General features: G+C 37.8%; 1 pseudogene; it reads left to right on the forward strand.

Moving 5' to 3' along the window:
- The first annotated feature begins 3,789 nt into the window (after positions 1-3,789).
- On the forward strand, positions 3,790-5,015 carry LOC112296487 (pre-mRNA-splicing factor 38A pseudogene; annotated as a pseudogene).
- Positions 5,016-8,660: the final 3,645 nt, after the last annotated feature.

Consider the following 8,660-nt stretch of genomic DNA (forward strand, 5'->3'; position numbering starts at 1 on the left):
AATAATTTCTCAAAACAGAAACTGGGTCTCATCCTTTTAATTACTCCAAACACCTGGTTGAGTGCCTTGTATGTGGTAGGTACTTGGTAAGATGATTGAATGGGATGAAAAGCTAATTCCTGAGCAAGACCTGATCCTACATTTTGACAATTGTCCCCACAGCTTGGCATTGACTGATGTTGACAGACAACTGAGTTACACCCTCAGGCCCTAATCTCTTCCTGTCTGTGTGTAACAGGTGTAAGGCAGCACGCCTGTGGGCTAAAGAGGCCACTTGTGCTTACAAGTTGAGACCTGCCAGCACAGTTCAAGTGATCCTACACCTTAGTGAGGGCCAAACAGAGGGAGAGGTTTCATTAGAAATAATTAAACTCAGATGAAACAAACCCAGGAGTTCAACACAACTACAGCTGTGGCTGTCATCAAATCATTTCTCTTGATTTTGTTGGAGGGATTCTGAAACTCATGGACAAGTGTTTTGGGGATGTTTGTGTGTATATTTAGATTAATGACATAAATATAATTTTCTGAGTCTTCTTTTTCAGTATTCAAAATTGAATCACCCTGAAAATATAAATAACATAGTAAAAATATGAAACCAAGATAAAAACATTAATTTGAATTTACAGTCATTCTTTACTATAGTTGCATGAATCTAGAAGAGGGATTCAGATAATTAATCATAGTAAGATGTTAAAATCCTAGCACTATACGAGTCAACATGTTTAGTGACAGGTTTTTTATTATTTTTCTGATTTTAAAGAGAGAGGAAGGGAGAGGTAGAGATGGTAGGGGAGAGAGAGAGAGAGAGAGAGAGAGAGAGAGAGAGAGAGAGATTGATCTGTTGCCTCCCATATACACCTGGACCGGGTATTGAACCTGCAACATTTTGGTGTAATGGACTATACTCCACCAACTGAGCCACCCAGCTGGGGCAGGTTTTTAAATTATAAACATGGAAAGTAAATATGAGTCACCATATTTGCAAGATTGCTCTTAAAATTATATTTTAAAAGTACTTGTATGTAAAATATATATCATGTGTAAGTTATAAAGCATGACTAAAGACTTCATACCAAGAGGTCACCGTGACACTTAAGCAGTGGCATATTAACAGTATTATTGAGGCTCCCTCTAGGTCACTTGTGCATTGTAGACCCCTGGCTACTATCCACCCTTCATCCAGGTAACCGTTATCTTGAATTCTGCTTGAAAAAATTACTTCAATCACCTACATAACTTACTCATTTTTAGAGTTTACTTATTTTTGAATTTTGTTATAAATGGTATCATACTGTATGTATTCCTATATGATCTATTTTTTTCATTCAGTGTTATTCATGTAGTTGTGAATTCTCTGCTAAATTATAGTCTATTTTAGGACCATAATACAGTTTATGCATTCTTGTATCTAGCTTGGGGTTTGTTTGTTTATTTATTTATTTATTTATCTACTTATTTATTTTTACATTTGTGATAGAATGACACCAATTGGAAAAACTCCTCTGCATCTGAATATACCCCAACCTCTTTATCTGGGATACAAAGTAGTTCAACCAGCTCGTCAAATCTTGGAATCCAAGGTGCCTTTTAGTCCTTGCTTTTTGGTGATTTGTGAGCTTTATGTACCTCTATTTTATCTATTACATCGTGAGTTCTTTGTAGGCAGAAATACATCTATTTTAATTCTATTTTTCTAGAACCTAGGATGGTTACTTGACCCATAGTAGGTACATCATAGGAATGGCTATGACAGAAAACCAGCTTAAACTAGATTCTATATTTTTAAGGAACATGTTGATTGATTGGCCTGAAAATTTCAGGGGTGAAACCAAGAAACTTCAGACTCCATTCATAGCATCCAGCCCCTAAGAAGAGAGACTCCGTAGCTCCCACAGGTTTTCTTGGATCTACTCTAATCGGCCTGAATTGGTTTATTTGCTCATCCCTGGTTTTGGTTCTGGGTTCTGAAATGCTATGATTGCCTTATGCCCAGGTCACATATTCCATCCCTGGGAATTCTATCCAAATTACCTCTACTAACAGTGGGCATGAAGTGGTTCATTCAAAGCAAAAGTAGGGGCCCAAAAGGGAAGAAATAGAGGTACAAACAATAAATGTCTACTACAGTAGATGCTCGATAAATTCCAGTGGAATGAAAATGAAAGAGCAAACATGGAAAAATAAATAAATCACACAAATAGCAATTGATCAAAGGTAATGAGGTTTGAGGAAGGCTTTAGTTTATAAGATGATCCCTTCATGATGGTAGAAAGGAGAAAATGGAAGGGAAAAAGATAAGAGTTATTATTTTGCCATTAATTCTGCGACTGCGGGCTGAGTGTTTCAGAGGTGCTAGAGGTAATGAGACAATGAAAACAATTGCTCTGGTATGGCAGATAGGCATTAGTGGGATCTGGAGAGAGATTATGGGATCAATTTTAGTGTCAGGAAAAAGTTGAGTATGTGGAGGGTGGGAGATAAAGAACATGCAAGGGCTACCGATGCCAGTTTGGAATTGACACATCCAATTTCGTTTCCTCGAAGAAAAGGACTTTTATCAATTTTATGTTCACTTAATTCTACAGACTCTATTTTGGGATATGCAATAATCCTTGTATCAAAAAGAAGATTAAAGTGTAAGAAATATTTTCTTTTTGAAAGATAAGCTGTAGTTACTATAAAAAGAGATAACATGCAAGGTATACACAGTTATCTCCCTAGATATTGTTGTTATCATCATTGTTATTATTTGGTAATAAACTTAAGTCAGAGCAGAGAAAGCAATCTCTATGTCATCCTTAAGCATAAATATAAGAGATGTTTCTATAATTGTTTTCATAGGTTCAGAGTTTGAACTTGAGACCAACTTAAGTCTTATTTTCAGGGAGGGTATTTATGACTTCTCCACAGTGAAATTGAAAAGTAATGAGAAACACGACTTAGGATATTTCTCTTTCTCTTAAAGCTATGGGGTTTCAGTTAGGTGGGATTGTTTCCACAGGACATAAGGCGGTGATAAAGAACTGATGCCTATCTGGCCCACACGTGATCTTGTCCACTTCTCATGCTGTTGGTGCCTGCTTACTTTCCAGTTGTTTGTGCTCCCTACACAATGGGATTTTTTAAAGGTTTTACTCTTGGAATCATTTCTGTTTCTCTCCTCCTCTTTTCCAGAGGTCTTCTCTATTCTTGTTTCTTCACCTATTAACTCTATGCAGACAATTTCAGATTGCCACCTTCGCATACATAATTCTGAGTGCTAGTAGGATGTCCTCTCTACACTTTAAACTCAGCAAACCTAAATGCAAGCTGCTCATTGTCACTGTGGAAGAGTTTCCTATCTTGACTTTTCTATTTAATGACATAAAAGTTTCCTAGTCCTGAAGCAGATTCATCAGTTTTAAAAATTGCCACTTATATGTAAATTATTTAATTTATAACATGAGCAAATGAGAGAATCTTGTCTTTTCTTTTTTATTCCTGCTGTTGCTACCCTAGCTGAGTCTCTTATAGCTTCTTGTCTGCAATATCTTTTTTTTACACCTTGTCTATCTCACCGCCACACCATCCTTTGCACCAAGGTCAGGTTAATGACCTGCGTCCTCCTGAGGTGCAACTCTGATTTAACCTGGTTAAAAGCCAACACAAAGACTTCCGACTTCAAGATGGTCGCCTGGGCTATTGAAGTGAGACCTCCTCCACCTTTCTCTGTTTGTGTGTGCTTTTTAAAGCCTGGATATGACGCACTGAAGGACCCGCTGGAAATAGAACTAAAGGAGTTCTAAAATGGCGAACCGCACGGTGAAGGATGCGCACAGCAGACACGGCACCAACCCTCAGTGTCTGGTGGAGAAGATCATTCGCACTCGATTCTATGAATCCAAGTACTGGAAAGAGGCGTGCTTTGGGCTGACGGCTGAACTTTAGTCGACAAAGCCATGGAGTTAAGGTTTGTGGGTGGCGTCTATGGCGGCAACATAAAGCCAACTCCCTGTCTGTGTTTGACATTAAAGATGCTTCAGATTCAACCAGAGAAGGATATCATTGTTGAGTTTATAAAAAATGCAGACTTCAAGTATGTTTGCATGTTGGGAGCACTTTACATGAGACTGACAGGCACTGCAATTGATTGCTACAAGTATTTGGAGCCTCTGCACAACGACTAGCGGAGAATTAAGAGCCAGAATCGAAATGGGGAGTTTGAACGGATGCACGTAGACGAGTTCATTGATGAGCTACTGCACAGTGAGAGAGTCTGTGATATCATTTTGCCCCGGCTACAGAAACGCTGTGTGCTAGAGGAAGCTGAGCAGCTGGAGCCTCGGGTTAGCGCTCTAGAAGAGGACATGGATGATGTGGAGTCCAGTGAAGAGGAGGAAGAGGAAGATGAGAAGTGGAGAGAGTACCATCACCAGATCACCTCCGGAGAAGCTTCCGAGACCTGGACAAGCCCCTTCGTTCTCCCACACTGCGCTATAGGAGAAGTAGCAGCCGGTCTCCCAAAAGGAGGAGCCCCTCCCCTCGCCGAGAAAGGCATCGGAGCAAGAGTCCACGACGTCACTGGAGCAGGTCCCGAGACAGACGGCACAGATCTCGCTCCAAGTCCCCAGGTCATCACCGCAGTCACAGACACAGGAGCCACTCAAAATCTCCTGAAAGATCTAAGAAAAGCCACAAGAAGAGCCGGAGAGGAAATGAGTAATGGACTCAGTTTGGGTTTAGTTCGAATGGCCTACTGCAGTTATGACAGCATCTCTGTATGTAGAATCACTAAGATCTACTCCCGAGACAGCTATGAGAATATTTTAATTTTTTTTTACCTAAAAGTTTCTCCACCTTTTTTTTTTTAATGAAAGAGGTGCTGAGTTTTGTATCTCTTTTTTAATACTATTCCATGTTTGAGGGATAATGCTACCCAAGGTCTGCTTTTGACCCCTTTGTACAACCTACATTGAGGATTTGAAGATGTGACCACCTGGTGATCCTTCTGTTATTAAATTTAAAACACCCATTTTCCAAAAAAAAAAAAAAAAGCAAACACAAAAACAAAAACAGCTTTACTGGCTCCCTACTTTCTACATAATTTAGAATAAACTCTTCTCCAGTGTTCAGTGCTGTCTACAATACACTATCAATTTATCCTTTTAGTTTTATCTTTTACTCCTCCCCTGTTTGTGCCCTCCACTCCAGCCAATTATCCATCATTGTATACACATTTTAAAAAAATTATTAAAAAAGAAATCCTCACTTGAGGAGAGGGGTAAGGAAGGAGAAAGAGAGGGAGGGAAACACTGGCATGAGAAACAAACATAGATTGGTTGCCTTTCACACATGCTCCAACCAGGGATGGAACCTGCAACCGGAGCATGTGCCCTGACTGGGAATTGAACCCGTGATCTTTTGGCTTATGGGACAACACTCAAACTAGCTGGGCCAAACCAGCCAGGGCTATACTCATTTTCTTCTAATCATGCCTTTGCTCTACACAGAATGATAATAGCTAACTCTTTTATAGGACTTACTATGTTCCAGGCAATAATCTAAACACTTTATGTATAATAATTTATTTAATAATACAGATATCCTAAAAATATGTATTATCACTAGATCCATTTATAATAAGGAAAACAAGACAGAGAGTTTAAATGACTTGCCCTAAACCACATAGCTGATTGATAGTAGAATCTGAACTGGAATGCAGACAGAGCCCACACTCTTAAGTCACTATGTTTTTGTTTCCCTTCTTGTCAGGTGGTTAACCATGCCTCAGTACCCGTCAAATTCACTGTCCATCGGGGCCCATATAAAGGTTGCCTCTTCAGTGATGACTATTTTGGTCTTCACTAATAGTTGTGATTTCCCCCTTCTTTGAATAGCATAGCAATTTGTTTTCTGCATTTTCCCCACGATACACATCATGCATGGCAATTTAGTTTCTCTACAATTTTTATTCTTCAGCTGGAGGTGACAGTCCTGTGTCTTGAAGCATCTAGCAAAGAGATGTCCAATATTTAATTAATGTTTATTAGGAATAAAGTTACTAGAATCAATAAAAGACTTATTTCTAAGCTCAGAAATCAAATCATAAACTAAAATATTTAATGCACTTTAATTTTTTTTAAATAATTATTTGTGATATAGTTGCCATCTGTTAAAGAAAGACAGCTTTTCAGTATTACTTTATTTTGAACCAGTGCAAGTTTTGATTTATAATTCCATACTAGAGTTATTTAACAGTTCAAAATTATGACTGAAATAACAAGGAGATTTACTATGGCTTTTGCTAAACCTTGCTAAATTTCACACCTTCACATGTACTTGAAGTAAAGCATCTTGAAAACCCTTCCAGGAAAAGCTCTTGAATAGTTAAGCAATTTGACTAGTTCTATGCTTCAAGGTATCCATTCCTTTACTTTATAATACTTACCCACACCCTTGTTATTATCCCTTGAAACACTTTTTAAGAGGGACCCAGCGCAACAAGTACTTTCACGTGTTTGGAAATAATATAGAATATACACAAAGATTTATAAATTTATTTTTCTACTTCACGTGTCACCATTAATATAATGAACTTCTGTAAACCCATTACCAAGCTGATAGGCGTCCCAAGTCTTCATGTTCAATTTCAACCCTCAGTCTGGGACAAAGATAGATAAAGGCAGAGAACCAGGAATCAATTTTTCTGAAGAGGATGCCTAGTCCCCTAAAAAGGTAAGCCTTCATTTTGTGGGATTCCCCCTCGTTACATCTTCATCCTGTCTTCTGTGTCTTCCTCGTATTGTCTTATTACAAAAACTAATATGCAGCTGTGGATTTGGGGGGAACTGTTTTCCCAGGTAACAAGAATGTAAAGATGTCTATTTGTCACATAATCTACAGTGAAAGTAGCAAATATTTGGGTGTTGCCAGAATCAATGAGGTAATTTCCTCAGTTTTATGCTCCACTTTGTGGATCACGAAATTAGCCTTAGACGCACAGAGAGCAGAGGACAGCCACTAATGTATGACGGAGTTGTGCTAATAAGACTGCCACAAACAGGAGGCGAAGTTGGGATTTCTGCATACAGATCAGGTGAGAAGCAATCAAGCAGCACCTACTTGAAATCAATTGCTTGAGGCTCTGGTTACCTAGTGGAATTATATATTTTTATCAATGGATTTTAACTTCTTATTTAAAAAATTCCTATGCATAGTAGACTGTGTACGTGAATTCTGGCTTTAGTGAACCAGGAAACATTTATTATAGAGGGTGAGTCCCTTCTTGAAATTGTGCTATTGACCCACAGTTTTAAAATTGAATATTACTTCATAGTCTCTAAGCCACAGAATTTTTTTTTGGCTAAAATTGCAAAATCTCTGGTATTAGAAGGAGAAGGGGAAGAGACACTTAAAGATTAAGACCTATGAGAGATAGAATTGAGGAGTAAATTTGTGGCCAGATTGTTCTTTGTTGAATAGTCCACCTGTCTGGGGAATTAATTCTGTACCATGGAGTCCCTAGATTGAAGTGTGATATCCTTGTAATTCTGGGTACAAGACTCCTCCCGGCCAGCTAAGCTGGTAGAATTAAGTTAGATCAATAAGTGACAGACGCCATACTTAGTTCAGAATGCCATTTTGTGGATGGTCAGTATGCCGTTATAATATTTGAATGCTATAATCCCCTGCGATGGAGTTCTTATTATTTTACATGGTCAAATTAAATGTGTCAGTTTTACTTATTTAACTTTATTAATGAATATATGTAGGAATATATGTTATATATAATAATTTTTCTTATATATAATAATATTTAATGTTAATGCCTCTTTCCTAAAGAGAAATTTGTTTAAGTATATGGAGTAACAAAAGAAGATGGTGAGCTTTAAAAAAAGTTTCATGATTTAAAATATTACATAAATATTTTAATCATAAATAATAATGTTTCCTAGGAACAATGATTGCATTTCATTCGAGTCAATTTAGCACATATTTATTGAGTGTTAACCAAGTGCTGGGTAGTGTATTAAGCAGGGAGTGTGATGCTGGGCCAGTAAGATGTAGCCTCTACCAACAGCAGGGTGGTTCTTTGCGTAGGGGAGGAGGCAGACATTTACAAGACACAAGTGAGGCACAGGAAATTTTTAGTGATGTAAGTTTTATTTATATAATTGAACTAAATACCCATTAGTCTCTGAACCCCTTAGTGGGGAGGGGGTTTCAGTCACCATTGTAGCAAATATGATGTTTGGTGTGTGGCAGTTTCTCAACCAGCATTTGCCAAATGAAAGAATAAATAAATGTCAATTGACCGCGCAGTGGGCATATTTAGCCTCAGTCATTGTATTTGTAAAACCAAAAATTGCCATATCTTTATGAACCCTGGCACTTTTTATAGAAAAATGAACACAATAGTTATTATTTATTTGTTGTTTATTCAGTCCCAGGCACTATGTTCACAACTTTATATATGTAGTCTTATTTAACCTGCACAATAACCCTGAAGGACAGATGTTATTTTACAGATGTTGAGATTAAGCAAAGTCCAGTAACTTGTCTAAGATCCCATAACTAATAAATGGAATATTTAGGATTCAAATTCAGTGTTGTCTAGCTCCAAAGTCCATGCTCTTGACTGTACACTGAACAGTAGTTAATACTCTTTTAAAAAGGCC

This window comes from Desmodus rotundus, chromosome 7, assembly GCF_022682495.2.
Source record: "Desmodus rotundus isolate HL8 chromosome 7, HLdesRot8A.1, whole genome shotgun sequence".
NCBI classification, from domain to species: Eukaryota; Metazoa; Chordata; class Mammalia; order Chiroptera; family Phyllostomidae; genus Desmodus; species Desmodus rotundus.